The sequence below is a fragment of the Miscanthus floridulus genome, chromosome 7 (genome assembly GCF_019320115.1).
Source record: "Miscanthus floridulus cultivar M001 chromosome 7, ASM1932011v1, whole genome shotgun sequence".
In the NCBI taxonomy this organism is placed as follows: Eukaryota; Viridiplantae; Streptophyta; class Magnoliopsida; order Poales; family Poaceae; genus Miscanthus; species Miscanthus floridulus.
Window position 1 is genome coordinate 68388702 of NC_089586.1, and position 27428 is coordinate 68416129.

At 40.8% G+C, this 27428-nt stretch overlaps 1 pseudogene; it reads right to left on the reverse strand.

Annotated features, from left to right (window-relative positions):
• Positions 1-41: 41 nt before the first annotated feature.
• On the reverse strand, positions 42-26968 carry LOC136465619 (alpha-terpineol synthase, chloroplastic-like; annotated as a pseudogene).
• Between the last annotated feature and the right edge of the window lie 460 nt (positions 26969-27428).

Here is a 27428-nt window from a genome sequence, read left to right on the forward strand (position 1 = left end):
ACAATTTTTTGACACAGAAGAAACCATGAATATATTGCTTCCTACCCAATGAGGTGACTCACAATCTGAAAGATGTAACACAACGGATCAGATTATTAGAGATCAGGTTATTGACCTTTAGAATAAAAATTAATTGGCCCAGTGCCAAATCCTAAGTGTTGGAACCCATCTCTCCACCAACAGAGAATACCAGACAGTCCGATGTCATACCGGACCATCCGCCAGTATCTGAACTGCATGTAGTGAGTGGGGAATGAGTTGTCCTCAACTCAACCCTTGACCCCACATGTCATATGCACGAAATTGGATGAACCATACCTCAGCTGAAGCAGCACCAACTGAACCCATTCTCCTATTTCTCACCTTCCTCTCTCTCTCTCTAAAAAGAGCAAGAACAAGGAAGAACTAGAGTGACAAAATGGAGATTGGAGATGGAGGTGGAAGATGGAGTGAAGGAATGCAACCCAAGATCATCACTTCATCAAGCTCGACTCATCCTCACCTCATGATCATGGTTAGCTCATGAGCTCTCATCTTAGTTAGTTGGAAATATCTCCCAAACCCTAATCTCAATCTTTCATGCATGAATGGATCATGGAGTGTGGTGACATCTCATTCATCACAAAGGTATGATCAAGGCTCTATGCATGACCAATCTCATGAAACCCCTCTCAATGTCACTCTCATGCATTTCTTTGGATTCTTGCAAGGATGTTGGTATTTCCCTTCAAGAATGGAAAGCAAGGTGTGCTCAACCTCTTATCAAGGATCCTAGCCTCTCATGATTATCAACTTTGGAGTTAAATTTCTTTTGCTCAATCTCAAGCCTTAGTCTCAAGTGGTTCATGAGAAGGAATAGAACCCAAATCACTAGGTGCACTAGTTAGACATAACCCAAAACCCATCTAGCTCTAGCCTAGCATATCCCTAGAGTTATTCCAGAAGTTTGGTGCACATGCATAGATGTCTACTACCCTAAATTAGTATCTAACCAACTGAAAGCTCTAGTTTGGTTTTGGTGAATTGATGAAACCCTAAGTGCTAACCAAGTTTATCAAGTGATCATAAGATAGGTAGCACATTCTAAGTGGTGAAGCAAATGAGGATCATGACATGATGATGGTGATGCCATGGTGATGATCAAGTGCTTGGACTTGAAAAGAAGAAAGAAAAAAACAAAAGGCTCAAGGCAAAGGTATAAATGGTAGGAGCCATTTTGTTTTGGTGATCGAGACACTTAGTGAGCGTGATCACATTTAGGATCGATAGCCGTACTATTAAGAGGGGTGAAATGCGTATCAAAATGCGGTTATCAAAGTGCCACTAGATGCTTTAACTCATTGCATATGCATTTAGGATCTAGTGGAGTGCTAACAACCTTGAAAATGTTTGTGAAAATATGCTAACACATGTGCACAAAGTGATACACTTGGTGGTTGGCACATTTGAGCAAGGGTTAGGAACTTCACCAGTGGAGTGTTCATCCGTAGAGTGTGTATAGTCTGATGGTGCCACCAGCACTCTATACAGAAAATACAGGGTCTCACAGAGTGGACCGGATGCTGGCCTCAACTGGACCGGCATGTTCGATCAGTAGAAGCTATGGAAACGCTGGCGTCAGTCTTCGACCGGACACAGGGTCACTTCATGTCCGGACACTGAGTGGGTGCGTCCAATCCCACTAACATGGCAGCGCACAGAGGAGATGTTGAGTGACCGGACACTGGGTGAGTTCGGTCGGGCATGATCGGACACGTCCGATCGTGATTTTTTGCTTCTGGTACCTTACTAGAAATAGTGTTTGAGCAATGCGTGTGGTCATCACTTGATCGTTGAGATTGGGCAAATAGTGTTTGAAGCTAATGACACATGGCAAGCATCAGGCGACCGAACGCTGGGGTCCTGCGCCCGGTCGATCTGACCAGAGCATGCGGTCACCCCGAGCAGTGCCCAGTGAAGGGGTACGACGACTCTATTTTATGGGGGCTTCTATTTAAGCCCCATGACTAGCTCAAGCTCACTCTCTTGGCCATTTGCATTGACATAGCAACCTTGTGAGCTTAGCCAAAGCCCTCCCACTCATCTCCATTATTGATTCATCATCTTTGTGAGATTGGGAGAGAATCCAAGTGCATTGCTTGAGTGTTTGCATCTAGAGGCACTTGGTGTTCGTGTTTTGCTATGGGATTCACTTGTTACTCTTGGTGGTTGCCGCCACCTAGATGGCTTGGAGCAGAGAGGATCATCAAGCAGAGGTTGGTGATTGTCTTCGGCTCCGATCGTGGTGATTGTGAGGGGTTCTTGACCTTTCCCCAGCGGAGAGCCAAAAGGTACTCTAGTGAATTGCTCGTGGCTTGTGTGATCCTCATCTTGTGTTGGTTGTGTGGCACCCTATTGAGAGTTTGGCGTGTGATGCCAATTAGCGCGTGAACCTCCAAGTGAGGGAATGCCACAACGAGGACTACCTTACCGGCAAGCAAGTGAACCTCGGTAAAAAATCATTGTGTCATCATTTGATTCTAAGGTGATTGGTCTTCATTGGTATTCATTCTTATGATTGATTGGCTCCTTCCTCGACATGGTGGTATAACCATCTTGCTCACTCTCTTTACATTACCGCAAACTAGTTGTCAAGCTCTTTAGTGTAGCTAGTTGTGAGAGCTTGTTAGTTTGGTTAGTGTGGCTCTTTAGTTAGCATTTGAGAGCGCACTAACTTAGTGTAGTGACATAGCTATTATGTGGATAGAAACTATATAAACTAGAATTGTGGTAAGTGGTTTGTATTTTTAGTAGGCTAGCACAACACTTGCTTCGCCTCATAATTATCTAACCGGTTTGTTAAGTGTTGTTGTAGAAATTTTTAATAGGCTATTCACCCCCCTCTAGCCATTAGGACCTTTCAAGTGGTATCAGAGCTGAGGTCACCATGATTTGAGGCTTAACCACCTTCAGTGTAAAAATGGCTCAAATCAACAACACCAAGAAGCCACCCCAATTTGATGGCTCAAATTATCCCTATTGGAAAGCTAAGATGACAACTTATATCAAGTCAATCAATAGAAAGGTTTGGAAGGTGGTGGAGACCAAAATTGAGATTGAGGATGAAGAGGCTCCCACCACCGCCGAAGAGATGCTACTCCAAAATAATGACTTTGCTCTTAGTGCCATCCATGATGCTTTGGATGAGAGAACATTTGAGCAAATCAAGAACATTGAGAGAGCTCATGAGACATGGAAAAAATTGGAGGAATCATTTGAGGGCACTCAAGCCGTGAAGGGTGCAAAGGCATACATTCTTAAAGAGAAGTTTGCAAGCTTCAAGATGAAGGAGGATGAGAGTGTGCCGGAGATGTTCCATAGGCTTCAAGTGCTTGTCAATGATCTCAAAGCACTTGGAGAAGAGGTGAAGGACAAGGACTTCTCCCACAAGTTCTTGAGATGTTTGCCTTCAAGATTTGGCACATTGGTCACTATTCTAGTGAGGAGTGGTTTGAACACCATGACACCAAATCAAATGTTGGGAGATATAATGACCGATGATACATATAGAGATGATGATGAGAAGGAAGAAAAGGAGAAGAAAGATGAGAAAAAGGATGAGAAGAAGAAGAGTGTGGCATTCAAGGCTATATCATCCAAAGGCAAGGCAAAGCAAGATACATCAAGTGAAGATGATGACTCATGGAATGATAATGATGATGATGATGAGAAGATGGCTCTCTTTGTCAAGAGATTTGGTAAGTTCATGATGAAGAAGGGCTACCATGCTAGAAGAAAGAAGTCTTCATCCAAGAATAAGGAAGAGTCAAGAAGGTGCATCAATTGTGGAAGCAAAGATCATCTTATTGCTCAATGCCCATACAATAGCGACAAAGATGATGACAAGAAGAACAAGAAGGAAAAGAAAGAGAAGAAGGACAAGATGACCTTCAAGAAGAAGAAGGGTGGTTAATATGTGGTCACTTGGGATAGTGATGCTTCCTCAAGTGATGATGATGATAGTGATGATGACAAGACCACCAAGAAGAAGGCACTTGCAAGCATTGCTATCAATGAGAAGCCTTCTCTCTTCGACACTCCATCATGCTTCATGGCTAAGGCCACTAAGGTACAAATTTATGATGATGAAAGTGATGAGGAACATGATAATGAAAATGAAAATGATAGTGATGATGATGAACCTACTAAGGATGAACTATTTAACATGCTAGAAGATGCTAAAGAACACTTTGACATTAAGAGAAGGGAATGCAAAAGCTTGCGTAAGGAACTAAAAGCCCTTAAGCAAGCCTTTGATGAGCTCAATGCATCTCATGAGAGGCTAGCGGAAGCCCATGAGAAGCTTGGCAAGGCTCACTAAAAGCTTGAAAAGGCTCATTCCTCTTTGCTTGATGAGCAAAATAAAAAGAAGCATGTTGAGACTTGCAATGTAGGCTTAACTTGTGATATAATTAATGAATCATTATCTATGCCTATCATTGTTCCTCCTACTAATCCTTCTTGTAGTACTTCTACTTCCACCTCATCTAGTAGTGATGGTTTCACTTATGATGCCTCACTAATGTTTGAGAATGAGAACCTCAAGAAGGAGGTCAATAAGCTCACTCACACCTTGGCTAAGGCCTATGGTGGTGAGGACCTCTTGCTTATGTGCTTAGGTAGCCAAAGAGCTTCTCTCTATAAACAGGGATTGGGCTATACCCCCAAGAAAGGCAAGGCGGCCTTGGCTCCTCATAAGACTAGTTTTATGAAGAACAATGGTCGGTTTTGTACTAGTTGCAAGCAAGTTGGTCATAAAGAGCATGAATGCAACAACAAGAGCAAAAATGCTAATGTATCCTCCATTAAGCTTGATTCTTTCTATATGCTTACGAAGGGTGCAAATGGTATAAAGGCTAAGTTCATTGGTAAACCATGGATGGGCTCAAAAAGAAAAGCCATTTGGGTACCTAAGAGCTTAGTGAATAACTTTCAAGGACCCAAGCAAGTTTGGGTACCTAAAAAGAAATGATCTTCTTTTGTAGGTCAATTACAAAGACAAAGGAAGGCATTGGGTTCTTGATAGTGGGTGCACTCAACACATGACTGGTGATGCAAGAATGTTCAACTCAATCAACACCAATGGCAATGATGGTTATGATAGTATCACATTTGGTGATAATGGCAAAGGCAAGGTCAAAGGGCTTGGTAAGATTGCAATATCCAATGACATGAGCATATCCAATGTGTTGCTAGTAGAGAGCTTGAACTTTAATTTGCTATCCGTGGCTCAATTGTGTGATCTTGGATTCAAATGCATATTTGGAGTAGATGATATAGAGATCATAAGTGTAGATGGCTCTAATTTGATCTTCAAAGGCTTTAGATATGAGAATCTACACTTGGTTGATTTTAATGCTAGTGAAGCTAGATTATCTACATGTTTGTTCACTAAGTCTAGCATGGGTTGGTTATGGCATAGAAGGCTTGGTCATGTTGGAATAAAATAATTGAATAGATTGGTTAAGCATGACTTGGTTAGAGGCTTGAAAGATATTATGTTTGAGAAGGATAAGCTTTGTAGCTCTTGTCAAGCCGACAAATAAGTTGGAAACACCCATCCTAAGAAAAGCATGATGAGTACTAGTAAAGCATTTGAGTTATTGCACATGGATTTATTTGGGCTAACTCAATACACTAGCATTGGTAGAAACAAATATGGCTTTGTGATAGTGGATGATTACACTCGATACACTTGGGTATTCTTTCTAATGGACAAAAGTGATGTGTTTGCAACATTCAAATTATTTGTCAAGGGTATTCACAATGAGTTTGAAACAACCATCAAGAGAGTTAGAAGTGACAATGGTAGTGAGTTCAAGAACACTAGAATTGATGAGTTGTGTGATGAATTTAGAATTAGACATCAATTCTCAGCCATGTACACTCCATAATCAAATGGCCTTGTTGAGAGGAAGAATAGAACACTCATTGATATGGCAAGGTCTATGCTTAGTGAATACAATGTGAGTCAATCTTTTTGGGCCAAAGCTATCAACACGGCTTGCTATTGTAGCAACCGTCTCTATTGTCACCCATTGAAAGAGAAGACACCATATGAGCTCTTGAATGGTAGAAAGCCCAACATTGCATATTTTCGGGTCTTTGGTTGCAAATGCTATATCTTGAAGAAAGGCACTAGATTGGGCAAGTTTGACAAGAAATGTGATGAAAGATTTCTACTTGGATACTCAACCACTAGCAAAGCATATAGAGTTTGAAATTTGGATAGTGGTACTCTTGAGAAAGTTCATGATGTTGAATTTGATAAAACCAAGGGTTCACAAGAAGAGAATGAGAACTTGGAAGATGTTAGAGGCATTCAACTTTCAAATGTCATGAAGAACATGGATGTTGGTGAATTGAGGCCTAGGCAAGTAAATGATGATGAAGATGATCAAGTGCAAGTGCTCTCTAACTCAAATGTGCAAGATGATACAACTCAAGCTAGTACAAATGGCTCTCATGACAATGAACAAGATCAAGTGGCTAGTATATCATTTCAACCCAATGATCAAGCAAGTGCAAGCAATCAAGTTCCAATCCTCTAACCAATCAATATTGCAAGGGATCATCCATTGGACACTATAATTAGAGATATTTCTAGAGGTGTACAAACAAGATCAAGATTAGCATCATTTTGTGAGCATTTCTCATTTGTGTCATCCATTAAACCAAAGAAGATAGATGTAGCATTGAAAGATGTTGATTGGGTGAATGATATGCATGAAGAATTGAATAACTTCACAAGAAATCAAGTATGGGAATTAGTAGAGAGACCAAAGGGACACAATGTAATTGGAACCAAATGGATCTTTAGAAACAAGCAAGATCAAGATGGGATAGTAGTAAGGAACAAAGCAAGATTGGTATCACAAGGCTATACACAAGTTGAAGGTCTTGACTTTGGAGAAACATATGCCCCGGTTGCTAGATTGGAAGCAATTAGAGTGTATTTCTCTTGCTAGCCTATGCTTGTGCCCACAACATCAAACTCTATCAAATAGATGTTAAGAGTGTATTTCTCAATGGTTACATCAATAAAGAAGTATATGTTGAGCAACCTCCTAGTTTTGAAGATGACAAGAAGCCCGACCATGTGTACAAGTTGAAGAAGGCATTGTATGGCTTGAAGCAAGCACCTAGATCATGGTATGAGAGATTGAGGGACTTCCTACTCTCTAAAGGGTTCATGATGGGCAAGGTTGACACCACTCTTTTCATCAAGAAGATTGGAAAAGATTTATTTGTGTTGCAAATCTATGTTGATGACATCATATTTGGATCAACCAATCAAGACTTTTGTGATGAGTTTGGAAAGATGATGGCTAATGAGTTTGAGATGTCCATGATTGAAGAGTTGAGTTACTTCCTTGGTCTTTAAATCAAGCAATTGAAGAATGGTACATTTGTGAGTCAAGGCAAGTATATCAAGGACATGATCAAGAAGTTTGGCATGAGTGATAGCAAAGCTATTAGTACACCAATGGGAACAAATGATAAATTGGATAGTGATGCAAGTGGTAATATGGTGGATCAAAAATTGTATTGGTCTATAATTGGAAGCCTACTCTATGTGACCGCATCAAGACCGGATGTCATGTTTAGTGTATGCATGTGTGCAAGATTTCAAGCCTCACCAAGAGAGAGTTATTTGAAGGCTACAAAGAGAATATTGAGGTACTTGAAGCATACACAAAATGTTGGTTTGTGGTATCCCGAAGGAGCAAAGTTTGAGTAATTTGGTTACAACGACTCGGATTATGCGGGATGCAAGGTTGAAAGGAAGAGCACCTCGGGCACATATAAATTGTTGGGAAGATCACTTGTTTCATGGTCATCAAAGAAGCAAAATAGTGTTGCATTATCAACCGCCGAAGCTGAATACATATCCGCCAGTAGTTGTTGTGCACAAATACTTTGGATGAAGCCACTTTGAGTGACTTTGGAATCAAGTTCAAGAAAGTGCCATTGCTATGTGACAATGAGAGTGCAATCAAGTTGACCAACAATCCAGTTCAACATGCAAAAATAAAGCACATTGATGTCCGCCACCATTTCATAAGACATCACCAACAAAAGGGGACATCTGCATTGAGAGTATAGGCACCAAAAATCAACTTGCCGATATATTCACCAAGCCATTGGATGAGAAAAGGTTTTGCAAGCTAAGGAATAAGTTGAACATATTGGATTTCTTAAACATGTGTTGATGCACCCCCACTCATATGACATGCCTCTCCTTCGAGCAATCCAAGATAAAAGTTGATTGGCATGGCATACATCCTTGCTAAGGACATGTTTAGTGCATCTAGTCATCTTTCACATTTACTAAGCCCATTCATGAAAATCAAATGAATTTGATGATTGTATGGTACCACTATTGCTTCTATGCTTATTTTGATCTAGTGGTAGCATATGACATGTTTGTGGGCTTGTAAACCTAGTGTTTGATCTAGAAAATGAGCTCTAAGTGTTTAACTCAACATGGTACAAGATAACCCTTATTTGAAGGTGTGAAGAAGCTTGTCCTTGGATCAAACCGAGTTAAATATCTTTGGCAAGTATTCTAGATTGGACCAATTTTGAGAAAATGATCCTCACCCCATTGATTGACATTGATAATGTCAACCTATCTACATTTTGAACCTTTGTGGTCATTGATGACAAAGGAAGAGAAAAACAAAGATATTAGTGATATTAGTATATGGGGAGAAAAACAAAGACATTAGTGTACTAAGATAATGAAAAGACAACAAAGGGGGAGAACTTGACATAGGGAGAGAGATATGACAAAGGAAAGGGATCAATTAAAATTTTGAGCACACAAGTAGGGGGAGCAAGCTCATGAACTTGTATGGTGCATTTGAATGTGCATTTCATATGTTTGCTTGCATGGCACAAGTTTTAAATTTCAATATCCATGGTTATGTGGTGTATGCTAGTTGTAGGTTTGAATGATGAAATGAAAAACTAGCTTGCATAGGTTATCTAGTGTTTTCATTTCTAAGTGGTATAGAGCTAACCATGATGCTAAGGATGGTATATTAGTGCACTCCGATTGCTATCATGCTTCAAAGGTCCATCTTTTATACCTTAGCATCATTTGGTAGACATTGTCTCATATATTTACTATCTAAGCATATGTGCAAGCTACAATTCAAACTCTTAGCACATATGTAGGGGGAGCAATTGCTACCATTTGGGGTTCATGAAACTTGTCCATATCCTTTTACACATAGTAAATATGCTTGGGCAAGCAACATGGATTCAATTGAATTTCAATTCATATCTTTGTGAAAGGGCTGTTATCAATTACCAAAAAGGGGGAGATTAAAAGCTCTAATTTGGTTTTGGTGAATTGATGAAGCCCTAAGTGCTAACCTAGTTTATCAAGTAATCATAAGATAGGTAGCACATTCCAAGTGGTGAAGCAAATGAAGATCATGACATGATGATGGTGATGCCATGGTGATGATCAAGTGCTTAGACTTGAAAAGAAGAAAGAAAAAAAACAAAAGGCTCAAGGCAAAGGTATAAATGGTAGGAGCCATATTGTTTTGGTGATCGAGACACTTAGTGAGTGTGATTACATTTAGGATCGATAGTCGTACTATTAAGAGGGGTGAAACTCATATTGAAATGCGGTTATCAAAGTGTCACTAGATGCTCTAACTCATTGCATATGCATTTAGGATCTAGTGGAGTGCTAACACCCTTGAAAATGTTTGTGAAAATATGCTAACACATGTGCATAAAGTGATACACTTGGTGCTTGGCACATTTGAGCAAGGGTTAGGAACTTCACCGGTAGAGTGTCCGCCCGTAGAGTGCGGACAGTCCAACGGTGCCACCGGAGCCCTATATAGAAAAGATAGGGTCTCACAGAGTGGACCGGACGCTGACCTCAACTAGATCGGCGTGTCCGATCAGTAGAAGTTGTGAAAACGCTGGCGTCGGTCTTCGATCGGACGCTGGGTCACTTTGTGACCGGCCGCTGAGTGGGTGCATCCGGTCCCACTGACATGGCAGTGCACAGAGGAGACGTTGAGTGACCGGACGCTGGGTGAGTCTAGTCGGGCATGACCAGACGTGTTCGGTCGTGATTTTTCGCTTCTGGTACCTTACTGGAAACGACCGAACGTTGGTGTTGGTGCGTCGGTCACTTTGAGCAGCGCGTCCGATCATCACCTGACTGTTGAGATCAGGCGAATAGCATTTGAAGCCGACGACATATGGCAAGCATCGGGCGACCGGACGCTGGGGTCCTGCGTTCGGTCGATCTGACCAGAGCATTCGATCACCCCGAGCAGTGCCCAGTGAAGGGGTACAATAGCTCTATTTCGTGGGGATTTCTATTTAAGCCCCATGATCGGCTCAAGCTCACTCTCTTGGCTATTTGCATTGACATAGCAACCTTGTGAGCTTAGCCAAAGCTCTCCCACTCATCTCCATCATTGATTCTTCATCTTTGTAAGATTGGGAGAGAATCCAAGTGCATTGCTTGAGTGTTTGCATCTAGAGGCACTTGGTGTTCATGTTTTGCTATGGGATTCGCTTATTACTCTTGGTGGTTGCCGCCACCTAGACGGCTTGGAGCAGCGAGGATCATCGAGCAGAGGTTGGTGATTGTCTCCGGCTCCGATCATGGTGATTGTGAGGGGTTCTTAACCTTTCCCCGGCGGAGAGCCAAAAGGTACTCTAGTGGATTGCTCGTGGCTTGTGTGATCCTCATCTTCTGTTGGTTGTGCGGCACCCTATTGAGGGTTTGGCATGTGATGCCAATTGGCGCGTGAACCTCCAAGTGAGTGAATCACCACAACGAGGACTGACATGTATGGTAAACCTATTTCTAGTAGTAGTATAAGGAAACCATAATTTATGATAAGCTAAAACTGAAACTTTTCTTTTACGAGCAATTTCCAAAGGTATAGTATAGATGATGATAATAAGGAACCCCCCAAAAAGATAGATATTTACCTCATATGATTTCAGATCATCTGAAAGTCTCAAAATAATGCAGAGCGTCTTCACCAATTTAGGTACATCAGATACCCAATCAAAAGCTTCTTTTGTGGCTATATCTGTCATTCCAACAAACGATGCGCATGACTGTAACACCCTAAAAAATTGCTGTTTTTGAAATAGGGTTAAAAAGATTTAATTTGGTATTTTTGTGCTCATGAAAACATAGGTAAATAATTTTTTATTAAATTAAAATTTAGCATAAGGCTCAACAACATTTTTGTGCATTCATGCCATTGCATTTTGTTTATTGTGATGAGTGGTTTGATCCAAATTCAAATTTATTTAAAATGATTTTGCAAATGGATTTGAAAATAGAATTCAAAAAAGAAAGAAAAAGTGGATTGGAAAATAAAAGAGTTTAAAAAGGGTTGTAAAATTTATTTTTGGAAGCCTACCAAAATTGCTCATTTTTATTTAAATTGAAAAGTATATTTGAAGGCAACGTATCAGGTGCAAACCAACTAACCTGTGCAAACTTAGAAACTACCAATCAGGATCATTGGATGTTGATCCAATGAATGGGGTGTGAGGTGGGATTTTTTGCGCTTAAGCCCCCCACCCATCATCCTTTTTTTGCGCTTAAGCCCCCTCACCCCATCCATTGGATCAGCATCTAGTGATCCTGATTGGTAGTTTTCAAGTTTGCACAGGTTGGTTGGTTTGCACATGATATGTTCCCATATTTGAAACTATATTTGGATTTTCATTTGGTTAATAATTGAATTTGGTTTTAAAAACAAAATAGAAAAGGAAAACTCACCGCTCTCCCTGGCTTTTGGCCCGAGTGGCCCAGCTTCGCTTTCCCCGCAGCCCATCTCTCTCTCTTTCCTCGCTTCGCCGTGCCCCCACTCTTGGGTCGGCCCAGCAAGCCAGGCCACAACCCAACAAAGCCATGTAGTCGAGCCCCCTCTCTCCTCACGCTGACATCGTGGCCCCGCCGACCGAGTCGCTGATAGCCTGGGCCCATGCATCTGTCGTCCTCTACCTCAAGTCTAGGCCAGACTCTGTTCCGCCCGGGAGTTCGCCACCGCCCCGTTCTTCGCCTGTTTGGCATGCTGCCCATGCCATCGCCCCCTTAAATAGCAGCCCAGTGCCCACCACCTTCCTCAAACCCTAGACATGAGCCACCGCCTCACCTTGAGCTACAGCAGCCGTAGCTGCATATGCCGCACGTCGTCGAAGATCCGCCGCCGTGGGACTCACCGTTCCGCCGCCTCTCCGCCACCGCGACCGCGTCGCTGAGCATCTATGAGAGGTAAGTGATTTGTTGGTGCCGCGAACACTCTCTCTCTCACCCTCTATCTCTCTCTTCGCATCGCCAAAGTTTTGCCAACAAGCCGATCCGCCATAACGGGCGCAGCTTCACCACCGCGCCGTCGTAGCTCCCTCCGAACCCTCCATCGAGCTCGCCTTGAGCTTCTATTGCTTCCCGTGGTCCTCCCATGCCGGTGGTGTCCGAGAATGTCGAAACTTGTTCTGCTAGCAAGCTTCTCGCCGCCGTCAATGGTAGTCGCCGTGTTGGCCCTTTCTCCGGCTAGCCACGCTCTCTCCCCCTCCCATCTGATCTGCACCGTTCCCTTCAGATCCTATGGTCCAGATTGGCCGGTACCCTTTCGCCTAGTTTATTTTCTAAAGAGCCCCTTGGGTTTTTAATTATAGAACCCACAGTCCAAAGCGCAATCACAGAATTCTCCTTCTTCTTTTAAAAGCATAATTTCTTTCGGGTTAGATCCAAAATACGTTTCATCTATTTACAGTTTCGCCACTAGTTTCTATAGGCCATAACTTTCACATTTTAGCTCTGATTTGATCCGTTCAACTTGCATTAGGTTCATAATTCCATAATCTACATATTCATACTACTGTTAGATATGTTTCAACTTTTAAAATTTAAGGTTAGATTTAATCTATTATTTTATTAAAGGAAATCTTGTTTTATTCATATCTTCTATGTTTTAGCTCTGATTTGACCTGCTCAAGTTGCGCTAGATTCATTACAACGAGATCTACACGTTAGTAACAATGTTTATCATGTCACTATTTCTAGAATTTCATCTTTTAAACTCTAATTTGAATAATAATTATGCAACTAGATTTTATAAATAAAATATGATTTGTTTTACTTTAGTTTTATGATTCAAATCTAAATTTGACTTAATTCAATTTATATAAGCTTCTATATAGTTAAAACACATGAAGCTTATAGTTTTATATTTTCTCTTGTGAGTAGACCTTTCGGTAGCTGTTTCTTTCAAACCGTAGCACCGATTAGTGTGCTCTTCGCGCCTGTGTGTGTAGAACATCTTTAAAACCTTTTTACTTGTTGTTTATTATGTTTGGTGTACTGTTCTAATTTAGTTCTATTGTTTGATTCATGTATGATTGCATGGATGCTTGTGTGGTGTTTTATGATGATGTCTAGTCAGTGAGCTTTGTGTTGGTGATCAAGAAGCAATTCATTGAAGGTTTGGACTAGAAAAAAGATCTAAGTTTAAGGCAAGTATAGCATGGGATCTTCCTTTTTGTCCTATACACCTTTAATCATTTAATTCATACTGCATGTGTCTACCTTGACTTCCACTAAGGATATCCTAGTCTTTTGTACTTGTACCTTGATACCTTTGGGTCATTGCATTGGGTAGCTTTGCTAGTGCTCAACTAAAGCCATAATCTTGTAACTGGACTAATGGTATATGCAATAAACGTTTAAAAGATGCTTTTTAGCAACATGGAACAAGATGGCTAGAGCATGGGGCTATTTTTATGGTGCTCTAGATTTCTCTCTCCCTAAGGACTTATCTGTAAGTGATCATCTAAGACTTACAATATAGCTGTGAGGGCTACATGGCTCTGGTTTTAGCTCAGTATGAGGACCTTTTCTAGCTTGTTAGTGGTTAGCTTTATTGGCGTAAGAATGGCTTGATGAATTGGATATAGTTCGGCCTCTGTCCCCTTGAGTATAGGCTGCGTGTCATTGTGCCATTGGGAAGGAGGGCTCTACATCTGTTTGCTGAGTGAATCTAATGGACCTAACTTGTTAGACGAACTTTTAAAAGGCCTCATAGTGAACCTTGCCGATCTTCCTTGGAAGTGGGTCAAGAGATTAGCTACCTCAGGTAAAAGGGTAAATCAGGACTCACAGTGAAATTGTACAACCTCTGCAGAGTGTAAAACTGGTATATCAGCCATGCTCATGGTCACAAGCGGCCTTGAAACATTTACAAAATAGATGATCATTAATGGTTAATGATGATGAACACTGATGATACTGTTGATAAAGATGCTCACTAATGAATACTGTTTATGCTATTTATTATTCATGTTTACCTGATCATGTGTTTATATGGGCTTGTGAATAAACTTGTTGCCACCCTATTGCTAAAATCATGACTCATTAAAAGCTAATCGTAGTTAACCAGTGTTAGCCTTTTGACCCTCATGAACCCCATGTTATATTTGTTGAGTACGACATATACTTATGCTTGCTTTATTTTTCAATTATTTGGATAAAAATCCTATATGGGTACCAGATTGCTAGAGTTTGAAGGAATTAGGCTTGTGATCAACCAGTTAGTTCTCCCTATAGAATTGAAGTCTTCACCCAAAGATCGGAGTTATCTTTCCGCTGTTTGCTATCTAATGTTATATTCTTTATACTAGGTATGTTATATATTGAGCATTATCTATTGATATTACCCTTATTTGTAGCTATATGTGAGAATTGACTTCCTAGGCTCACATATGGTTTGTTTCTGGTTTTATTCTTAAAACCAGGTCCTATAAAGTGGTATTAGAGCAATGCGGACTATAGGACACAAGCCTAGTAGAAACTGGTCGTTCTAAGGTTTAGAAGTTGCTACAAAAACCCTTGCTCTATGAGCTTTGATATTTTCTTCTCTACTATATCTCTACCCTTGCTATTCATCTCTACCTTGGTGCTTATTTTAAAGTCTTTGTTCTCATCTTCACTCCTTGATTTGATATGCTTTTATAACTGTCCCTCACCACCTTCTTGTGTAAACAGAAGATGAGTCTTAGGATTGTTATCCCTAATATAATGAGGACAATAGTATCGCAAGTGGAGTCAATGATTGAGTTAAGCACCTTTATTGCTTTGTTGAATTGATATTATGCTTATGCTTGTTTTGGATCTTTGTAATGATTGCAATGATCTTGTTGAGTGTTCCCACAATTTCATTTAGCTTATAGGCCTAAGGTATAAGGATTAATAAAATAAATAGTTGGGTTATGGTTTTCTTTTGTTCTCCCTATCCTGTATTTTTGGAGCAACCTGCACTCTTTGACTTATATCTTTGTTTTTGGATGACCAAAAGTCATGACAAAATTCTGGACAACAGTAGACTTTGATATCTTTATGTGACCACCAGAATCACCCTAATAGATATTTTGGTTATGGATTTATGAAAATCACAAGACGATGCATCTGTGCTGTCTGAAACCTAGAGCAGTTTTTGTTGTGCACTAGTTTCGACTACCTTAACTATGGAATTTGGAAAAGTGTTCTATGAGGAAGTTGTGGAGGATTTGATAAGCTTTCCAACGGTATAAGCTACAACTTCATTGGATTGATGGAATGAGAGTTACAGCTATTTTACTGCACTGTTGTTTTTCTGCTCGCAAGGAATTTTAGATTTCTTATTCTTGCCCATACACGAGAGTATCATTGGGATGTCAGAACGTCTTGATACTAGTTAGCCCATATGGAAGGAGCTGCAAGTTACCCTTTTGTGTCCACTAGTTGATCTTTTCTTAAGGGGGGTAGCCAAGTTGAAGAAGTTGCAAGATGAAGTTTCATACGTTCTAGTTATTCATTTGGAAGCATCGATTATCTCTGTGATGGTTGCTACCATGAGAAGGTGCTTGTTGCATCTAGCCAACTCCAGGGCGCAGCACAAGACTAGTGGGAGTCTTACCAGTATGGACGTCCCAATAATATTGGACAGATCACTTGGAAGGAGTTTAGTGAGAGCTTCAGGTCGTACCACATTCCCACAGGTGTGGTAGAACTCAAGCCAGATGAGTTCTGGGCTCTCAAGCAAGGATCTATGACTATGTGTGAGTATCGTAACGTGTTCACTCAGTTGTCACGCTATGCTCTAGAAGAAGTGGATAACGATGCTAAGAAACAGAAATGCTTTTTGAAAGGACTGAATGATGGAGTTCAATTGTAGTTGATGATTGTTGTGTATGCTGATTTCAAAACATTGGTGGACAGGGCAATTCTAATTGAGAACAAGCGTCGAGGGATGGAAGAAAAGAAGAGAAAGCATGACCTTCAATGCTAGATTAGAAACACTCGTCTCCGTTTTGCTACACAACTAGAATGTCAGTCACACCCTATGAATTTGCTTGGGAGTACAGATCAGGATCAGTATTAGCAACCCTATGAGGAAGTGCAGCATTCTAGCTCTCAAGAGCCATGTCTATTATCTCCCACTATCACTTTGATAATGACAAATACTTCTACTAGTAAGGAAGGTTATGATTATGGTGAGATTGAACCCTATAAGAATGATTGTCTTGAGAAGTTTGCTGGGAGTAATCAAAGCCAGAATCAACAACAACATGAGCCAAAATAGAATATCCATAAGGAGCTGGTGCAAGGCAATAAGTTAAAGTGAAACTACATTCAAGGCAGGTTGAACAATGTGGATATGATTACCACTCATGGAGCTAAGGACACTGCCATGGTGTTGTTTATGGTTTGATTGCAGTAAGCTCATACACTACTTTGGTGTTGTTTGACCCCTATGCGTCACATTCATTCATCTCTAGGGAATATGTGGCAGAACATAAGACAACTATGCTTCTAATGAGGGAACCCCTAATAGTTAACTCTCTAGGAGGAGAAAAGAAGGCAAACCACATATGCCTAAAAGTTAGTCTTAATATAAAAGGGAAGAACTTCGAGGCAAACCTTATTGCTTTGGAGTTAATGGACATTGATGATATCCTTGGAAGGGGATGGTTGTCTGCATGCAAAGGAATGATTAAGTATGCCCAACGTTCGGTGCTTCTAATGGCACCATCAGGAGAAAGAATTGAGTACGAGAGTATTCAGCCTACACCTGAGGAATATGAGAATGACCTATTAGAAGGTGTATACTCAGAGGATGTATACCACTTAAGGGCTTCATCATCTAGAGTAAGTATCCTTTGCTCGGTTGATAAGTTATTGGATCATCTATGAGGAATGGATGCATTCGTCAATATGGCTCTGTAATTCAAGCTATCCTCATCTGGGAGTCTAATCTTCAACATACCTAGGACAAGTAGCGTTGATGACAAAGGAATGAGATATCTGATAACTATAGATGGTTCTATGGAGTCTTAGGAAATCCCAACGAAAAACTAAGCATGATAGGAAGGTTTGGATTAAAGAGAGTTAATTGGAATCCACTCAAAGATGTGAGAGAAACTCAGTCTTTAATAATGAGGTTTGATTAGAGGTTCAAGGGAAGTTTATCCAAGATATTGATAGTAGTACTGGAGAAGGTTTAAGTTTGCTTGGATCAAGAGACCTCAGCTAAGTATTTGAAAGAGTAAAAAAAAGAAAAAAGAGAGGTTGAAGGAAAACCTAAGTATTAGCTTTGCCAGATCAGGACAAGAGCTTTATATCCACTAGGATGCACCATGTTAAGGTGTGGGATGTGTCCTTATGCAAGAAGAAAAAGTAGAGGCTTATGCAAGAAAACATGAGATGGAACATCTGACGAATGATCTAGAGTTATCCATTTTGGAGCATGAAAGTAATATCTTCTTGGACATAAAAGTGACATTTAGGTGGATCATAAGAATCTATAGGATAAATTCACTGAGATGGTTTTGAGTTGAGATATCATTGTTGGATTGAAGCAATCAAGGTTATGACTTTGAAAAGTGCTATCACTTCGAGAAGCAGAGTCATGGCCGATGCCCTTAGCAACGGAGAATTGTGCTAAGAAGGTTCAGGTGACACCAAGGACTAAGAATTGTATTCCAAGTTCGAGCAACTTAACCAGAATCATTAATGTTTTGAAGATTGGTGGTAGATTCTCTTTCTAACCAAGAGATTCGTAAGGCTCCGTTAGAAGGTGAACATAGGAAGAAAGAGGTCTAATAAGTATGGACTAAAAAGGAAAGGTGGGCTAGTGATTGGAGATACCTGAGAGTTGTTTAATGTGCCTATTAAAATTTTGGAATTAGTTGAGCAAGTTACTTGGAGTAAGGTTAATAGGTATGCAAAGTAAAGTGAGATCCTTATCAAGACGATGGAACTACACGAGGAAGTAAAGAAGAATCCAAAGATGGAGTATCCCTATCTCCTAGTCGACGTCTTTCGAATCTCGAGGACGAGATTCATCTTAAGGGGGTAGAATTGTAACACCCTAAAAAATTGCTCTTTTTGAAATAGGGTTTAAAAGATTTAATTTGGTATTTTTGTGCTCATGAAAACATAGGTAAATAATTTTTTTTATTAAATTAAAATTTAACATAAGGCTCAACAACATTTTTGTGCATTCATGCCATTGCATTTTGTTTATTGTGATGAGTGGTTTGATCCAAATTCAAATTTATTTAAAATGTTTTTGAAAATAGAATTCAGAAAAGAAAGAAAAAGTGGATTGGAAAATAAAAGAGTTTAAAAAGGGTTGTAAATTTTATTTTTGGAAGCCTACCAAAATTGCTCATTTTTATTTGAATTGAAAAGTATATTTGAAACTATATTTGGATTTGCATTTGGTTCATAATTGAATTTAGTTTTGAAAACAAAATAGAAAAGGAAAACTCACCCCTCTCCCTGGCTTTTGGCTCGAGCGGCCTAGCTTCCCTTTCCCCGCAGCCCATCTCTCTCTTTCCCCGCTTCGCCGTGCCCCCGCTCTTGGGCTGGCCCAGCAAGCCAGGCCGTAGCCTAGCAAAGCCGCGCGGCCGAGCCCCCTCTCTCCTCATGGTGACATCATGGCCCCACTGACCGAGTCGTTGATAGCCCGAGCCCACGCGTCAGTCGTCCTCTACCTTGAGTCCAGGCCAGACTCTGTTCCGCCCGGGAGTCCGCTGCCGCCCCATTTTCCGCCTGATTGGCGTGCTGCCCCATGCCATCGCCCCCCTTAAATAGCAGCCTAGCGCCCCGCCACCTTCCTTGAACCCTAGACGCAAGCCACCACCTCACCTTGAGCCACAGCAGCCGTAGCTCCATATGTCGCACGTCGTCGGAGATCCGCCGCCTCTACGCCTGTGTCGCCGAGCATCTATGAGAGGTAAGTGATCTGTTGGTGCCGTGAATGCTCTCTCTCGCCCTCTATCTCTCTCTTCACCTTGTCAAAGTTTTGCCGACGAGCCAATCCGCCATAACGGGCGCAGCTTCGCCATCGCGCCGTCGTAGCTCCCTCCGAACCCTCCATCGAGCTCGCCTCGAGCTTCTCTTGCTTCCTATGGTCCTCCCATGCCCAGTGGTGCCCGGGAACGTCGAAACTGGTTTTGCTGGTGAGCTTCTAGCCACCATCAATGGCAGCCGCCACGTCGGCCCTTTCTCCGGCCAGCCGCGCTCTCTCTCCCCCTCCCATCTGATCTGCACCGTTTCCTTTAGATCCTACGGTCCAGATCGGCCGGTACCCCTTCGCCTGGTCTATTTTCTAAAGAGCCCCTTGGGTTTTTAATTATAGAACCCGTAGTCTAAAGCGCAATCATAGAATTCACCTTCTTCTTTTAAAAGCGTAATTTCTTTCGGGTTAGATCTAAAATACGTTTCATCTATTTACAATTTTGCCACTAGTTTCTATATGCCATAACTTTCACGTTTTAGCTCCGATTTGATCCGTTCAACTTGCGTTAGGTTCATAATTCCATAATCTATATGTTCATACTACTGTTAGATATGTTTCATCTTTTAAAATTCAAGGTTAGATTTAATCTATTATTTTATTAAAGGAAATCTTGTTTAATTCATATCTTCTACGTTTTAGCTCTGATTTGACCTGTTCAAGTTGCGCTAGATTCATTACAACGAGATCTACGCGTTAGTAACAATGTTTATCATGTCACTATTTCTAGAATTTCATCTTTTAAACTCTAATTTGAATAATAATTATGCAACTAGATTTTATAAATAAAATTAGATTTGTTTTACTTTAGTTTTATAATTCAAAACTAAATTTGACTTAATTCAATTTATATAAGCTTTTATATAGTTAAAAAACATAAAGCTTATAGTTTTATATTTTTTCTTATGAGTAGATCTTTCGGTAGTCGTTTCTTTCAAACCGTAGCTCCGATTAGTGTGCTCTTCGCGCCTGTGTGTGTAGAACATCTTTAAAACCTTTTTACTTGTTGTTTATTATGTTTGGTGTACTATTCTAATTTAGTTATTTTGTTTGATCTGTGTATAATTGCATGGATGCTTGTGTGGTGTTTTATGATGATGTCCAGTTGGTGAGCTTTACGTTGGTGATCAAGAAGCAATTCATTGAAGGTTTGGACTAGAAGAAAGATCTGAGTTTAATGCAAGTATAGCATAAGATCTTCCTTGTTATCCTATACACCTTTAATCATTTAATTCATGCTGCATGTGTCTATCTTGACTATTACTAAGGATATCCCAGTCTTTTGTACTTGTACCTTGATACCTTTGGGTTATTGCATTGGGTAGCTTTGCTAGTGCTCAACTAAAGCCATGATCTTGTAACTTGACTAATGGTATATGCAATAAACATTTAAAAGATGCTTTTTAGCAACATGGAACAAGGGGGCTAGAGCATTGGGCTATTTTTATGGTGCTCTAGATTCCTCTCCCTAAGGACTTATCTATAAGTGATCATCTGGGACTTACAATACAGCTTTGAGGTCTACATAGCTTTGGCTTTAGCTCAGTATGAGGACCTTTTCTAGCTTATTAGTGGTTACCTTTATTGGCGTAAGAATGGCTTGATGAATCAGGTATAGTTCGAGATATGTCCCCTTGAGTATAGGCTACGTGTCATTGTGCCATCGGGAAGGGGGGCTCTGCATCTGTTTGTCGAGTGACTCTAATGGCCCTAACTTGTTAGTTGAACCTTTGAAAGACTTCATAGTGAACCCGCCGACCTTCCTTGAAAGTGGGTCAAGAGATTAGCTACCTCGGGTGAAAGGGTAAATCACGACTCACAGTGAAAGTGTACAACCTCTGCAGAGTGTAAAACTGGTATATCAGCCGTGCTCACGATCACGAGTGGCCTTGGAACATTTACGGAATAGATGATCATTAATGGTTAATGATGATGAACACTGATGATGCTGATGATAAAGATGCTCATCAATAAATACTGTTTATGCTTTTCATTATTCATGTTTACCTGATCATGTGTTTATATGGGCTTGTGAATAAACTTGTTGCCACCCTATTGCTAAAATCATGACTCATTAAAAGCTAATCGCAATTAACCAGTGTCAACCTTTTGAGCCTCATGAACCTCATGTTATATTTGTTGAGTATGACATGTACTTATGCTTGCTTTATTTTTCAATTATTTGGATAAAAATCCTGGATGGGTACCAGATTGCTAGAGTTTAGAGGAATTAGGCTTGTGATCAACCAGTCAGTTGTCCTTGTGGAATTGGAGTCTTCACCCAAAGATCGGAGTTGTCTTTCCATTGTTTGCTATCTAAGGTTATATTCTTTATACTAGGTACGTTATATATTGAGCATTGTCTATTGATATTACCCTTATTTGTAGCTATATGTGAGAATTGACTTGCTAGGCTCACATATGGTGTGCATTTGGTTTTGTTCTTAAAATCGGGTGCTACAATGACAATAAGTGACAGGCACCGCTTCTTGCTGAAACCTGCAAGTGTTCCTCAACTGTTGCAGGGACATACCCTTCTTCGCGCCATTTGACCTCCTTGTAGTAAGCTCTAACTAGATCTATAATCTGCATTAGTGGTACCTAGCTATTAGTATGGGTGGTTAACGAGCAAAGAAGAGAGTGTACCTTAGTCTATTTATAAAGCTCAAGCCTTTGTTTGTCTTGCTACAACGGTGGACCTCCCTTGATTCAAGGGTATTATGTTCATTTGAAGGCCTAAAATTTGTGGCCATATGCATTGAACTTTCTATTATTAACTTATATATTTTTATTAGAATTCTTATGTGATTTAGGATGTTTGAATGCCCAATGTAGAAATCATGTTTAGTAGCTCATCATAGTTCAACGTTAGTATTAAGATTACTTAAAGTAGAGATGATATTAAGCAACTTGTCCTAATTTCCTCATGTTATAATATCTAAAATGATAATTTGTGATGGCATTACCAAAATCACCAACATGATTCAACAAATTAATTACAACTTAAATGTTTGTAGATTCAGATAGATTTTAATACTATATTTGACTTAGCAGTTTGATGCCATGTTTAATTGAACCAACTTGTAATGCTACCATAATACTAAAGAAACTAGAGTTTAGTATATATTTTCATATTTGTCAGGCTCATTGAGACAATCGAATACACCACGTGTTAGTTCTATTATGCTTATAAAAAGTGGATCTAGGTCTTTGTGTTGAAGAACACCTTTAAGATTATTTACTACATCCTTGGCATAATTTTCCATGAGTATGATAGTAATAAGAGCATGAAATTGGTGCACCAAAAGGGTTAACTTACAAAGTTTTTTAGGTAGGGCATGCGGTACTTCTCCTCAGGTGATAGCTCATCCTCAATGCTTTGGTAGGTATCCATAATTTTCCCAAAAATGAACTTCATGTTCTCTGGGAGACCATCAGCCACCATACGGTCCCAGCTAGACAAAAGTCACTTGCATCAATGATATGGAATTTACCATTTAGATCACAAGTTATTGTTGGCAAACTACTTATTTGTCGCATAGTTTATTAATAAATTCACAATGAGCACACATCAATGAATGACTACTGGACAAGAAATCCATATTACATAAAATTGTTCCAATAATGTTACCATAAAAGATAAAACAATGTGGTAGAAAAGGATACGAGATTAAGTATACAGACCTTTCTACACAGCTTGTAAATAACTCACACTCTTGTAAAGTTCCATAGACATCATAAGTGTCATCCAAAATGGAAACAATGGCAAGCACTTTTGTCAATATTATTTGTCCTCGTGAGTAACTTGGTTCATAATATACTCCTACTATCCAAAAATAGCACTCCACAACTCTATCACGAGCAAATGATAACCTTGATTGAAGTTCCAGGTTCTTCCACCACCTGGACATTTGTTAACCACTATCTTAAATTTGAATTGTCATGTCCATAAAGAAAATTTGGAAACATAGAGTAAGCTCTGCCTTTTGTGTGTTGGGGTAATACTTGAAGATATAAGTTGTTTTAATTATTGCCTTTTGTGTGTTGGGGATACTTGACATATATAAATTAGTTTTAATGAGATGAGTAACTTCACCTCGTAATGATTCTGAGCTCTTGCTGATATTGGAGTTGTACGATATTAGAGTTCAACCTCGCGAGTTCCATTATCACTTCATTGGCTTGTCCATGCACAGATATGTAATACTTGGCTTCATATATTCTTACCCTTCTGGGGGATGGTATCTCAAGTGCACACTTCACTTCACGGGCTAATGGCCCTTGTAGGTTGGTTAATACTGATTCTAAACTCCTTTTGGTGAATGAAACAGCCTCATCAAGAATTATCTCTCCATTAGTCCTTAGATATGCAGCATTGTAAAGGCTCAGTACTTCCAATGGATTGTTTGCTGCAAAACTCCCTTGTTCATCTTTGAACTTTGCAAAGACATCTGGAGCATGAAGGAGAGTGATAACATTATATCTTAATTTTTGACTCGTTACCATTTTTTAAGGTTGTAAAGGGTACTCACTCGAGCATAAATAAGTGATTTTTGGGTATTGTAGCTCAGAAGTGGAATGAGCATATTTGTTACAATGAAAACTAGTGGTCAATGTTTAGAATAGTTGACTATGGGGGTACTACACACTTAACTAAGAATAAAATCCATATAGGATATACCCATTACCTGGAGAAACCTGATATCCATGTTTACGAAGTAGATAGAACCACAAAGCTGTCGTTTGAAGATCACTCCCACTAACATCATTAGTTTTGTAAATTTCAGATAGTATGGCATTAATCTCCTCTTTGAAAAGATGATCGAGGCAGAGACGTTCCAAAACATTAATGAGTTGCATCCTTTCATATAGGGTACAATTACTTGAAGCTGATATTGCCTTAGACACATTTCTCGTCAGATGATTCGCTCATTCTACCATCCTTGTCAGCTGAGAAAATAAATATTGAATCAGCATCAGTGGCGGAGCCACAGGGTATGCCGGGTATGCACCGGCATACCCTGCAAGACCGGCGGCAACTGGTATACATAGTAGTATGTATACGCTGTATTCGTAAAAACAAAAAAGAGAACATATCTGGATCGCATCACACACATGGGAGGACGGGAGGCCCACGTGACACGGCCCACGCGGCAATACGCAAGTCCAGACGTTCCAGTACATGCTAAGGTACACGAAGTTTCCGGTTCCTATAATTAATCTAATCTCGACCGTAGGACGGAGGACACGCACGCTGCCTGACGGCTGACCCTTAACGCACAGACGCCCTGGTGCCCTGCCGCCCTCCGCCCTGGATGGATGTTGGATTGGATCGGAGGCTCATCTCATCTGTAGTTTGCGCGTCCACAGCAGTAAGGCTTACCATCTTGATTCGCTATTTCATTTAGGAAAATTTTAATCTTTGCTCTTCGGTTTCTTCTACTCTTCATCTTTCTATAGAAAATTATTGTTTATTTTCATAGCTATTTGCTAACATCACAAATAGCGAATTGTTTAATTATTTGGCATTGTTTATCAGTATGTCTTTGGAACTATTTATATTGTATTTAGTGGATGGTTTCAACTGAATCCATGAATTTAAGCCTCATCATGTTACTTAGTGCATATGTACCGAATCACGTTGTCAATTTTGTAATTATTACTGAATTGCTAAAATGGATTTACCGAATTGGATATGAAATTTTTTTGGACGGCATACCCTAAACTAAAATCCTAGATTCGCCACTGATCAGCATATAATATTATTATGCATATGACATATGACACGGTAGCAAATGTTATAAGCACAGCCTCCTTGATTATTTCTTTTTGAAAAAGCACTTTGCGAAAATAAGTTAGTAGCTGGGTATGACCTTGTTGGTAGAGAGGCCCAAGCTAAGCTCAATGATCATGTAGTCATTTTAGAAGCAGTTATTTTCTGCCCGCAAAAGGTCATGTGGATATTTTCTAATAATTCCTCACTTGAAGTGGTTATTTGCAAATAAAAAGATAACTAAGATGTTGCGATGGCATGTCGAAAAACGCTTGAATGATGAAAAGCTCAAACACCCACCGGATGGATCTCATAGTGGAGAGCTATTAATAACTTCAAATACAAGAAGTTGTTTGCATGGAATCATACACCGGTCGTGATGAAGAGCTCAACACCACCGGATCATACGCTGAGCTGATGAAGAGCTCATCACTGTCGGATCATAAGCTAGATCGGCGGTGATGAAGTACTTTCACCATGGGTTTTGAACATATGGTGATAACCCTGCTTATCATTGCAGACTTTCACTAACGATGGGGAAAATCAGCAGGTGAAGGGACGTCTAGGACCGGCAGCAATGAGGTTTCTGAATCAATGAACTGTAGGGACACCATCTTTAATGATGCGCATCAAGTAGCTATAAAGATTTTCATGTATTTGTTTGTCTATGCTGATGGGTGTAGCAGTGGATCCGCTAGCTAACTAATAGTTAGTTGGCTCGTAGCTCAAAGCTACAATTAGCAGGGCTAATTATTAGCTACAGAGATGTTTAGGATCTCATTAGCTAATAGGTGGTTAGAGTGCTATTTTATAAAAATACCCCTTTTTTACTATTGCACGGCTAATAGTTAGTTGCTATACTTTATCAATAGGTGGGCACACATATTTTGGTTAACTTACCATCAATTAGCTGCTAGTATATTAGCTAGGTTCCCCAGCTAATGAGATAGCTAGGTGTCAAGCTAATAGTTTGTTGTCCTATTAGCTAGGCAAGTTTAATCCACCCAATTAATTTTTAGCAGATAATTATTAGCTAGTTTGATCTAAATAGGCCCTTAACTTGAAGAGTAGGAGAAGAGCGGGTAATAGTTGATACCCATAGCAACGCTACTACAAGCTAAGATGAATTAAGATTTGTTGTTCCTGACAACCGAACGAGTGCAGGAGGTTGGAGTTGGATTGCTGATTTTTCTATTACGGGGCCCACCTTTTTTACTGGATGTACACTGCACGAGTGGGGGAATTACTACTACCGCTGATGCTCTAAGCAGTTAGCTAAAAACGTACCTGTTCGGTGGAGGAAGCCAAAGGACTCGAGTAGGTGAGGAAGAAATCTCCCCAGACGGATGGTTCAAAATTTGGGACATTTCGGCTAATAATTTGATTTCCCTCTTCGTCCAGAAGCTCTTGACGTAGGGTAGTAGCATTACTGGTGGCGGCAGCGCTGGCACCAATGTCCCAAGTCCGAACACTGGTGGCTCCATGAAAAACACGGGAGTCGCCGAGCCAGCACCGGCTTGGACTCCAAGACGCCGCCGATCAGTACCGGCGGTGGTGCAGCGGCGGAGGCACCTACTGCTTTGTGGTGGCTCCCTTGGACCCTACCTGCTTCGCGGGGAGGAAGGCGAGACCGACACGCGTCCAAACTTTGTATAATTTTGCGGCTCCTTGTGAGCACACGGTACAACTTTGTGGCACACTTTGCAACGTTTATATATAGGCCACACGGACTACGCGCACCTGGACGCGGTGACGAGCGGCCATGCCTTCGCACGCCATCGCACGAGCCCTGGCACAACACCACCATCGCGGACTGCTCACGGTCGTGACCACGCACTTGAGCATCGCACCCACACGAGCACGGTCGAGCACAGCCGCTACACTGGTGGCCGGAATGGTTTGAACCTCGTGCCGCTCGGCCGAGATGCCACCAGCATGCGTGCGCTCCACGCCACGCCCTTGGACGATGCCACGGCATGAGCACGCACGCGCACATACCGCCCTGGCCTCGTCGTTCACAGCTTCTGGCTACCGCCTCGCCGGTGCCACGCACCTCCGCCTAGCCGCGGACGCGCGCGACACGAGTGGCACACCCCGCTTGCATGAACACCAGCCCTAGACCCTGCCTTGCGGTGTTGCTGCACCATTGAAGCCCTGAAGCCGAAGCCGGCCAACGAACCACAAGCATGGCCAACCTCTACTTCGTCTACGACAAGCCCTGAACCGAACCCCGCTGAGCTACTACGACAACGTTGCTGCGCTCCCGG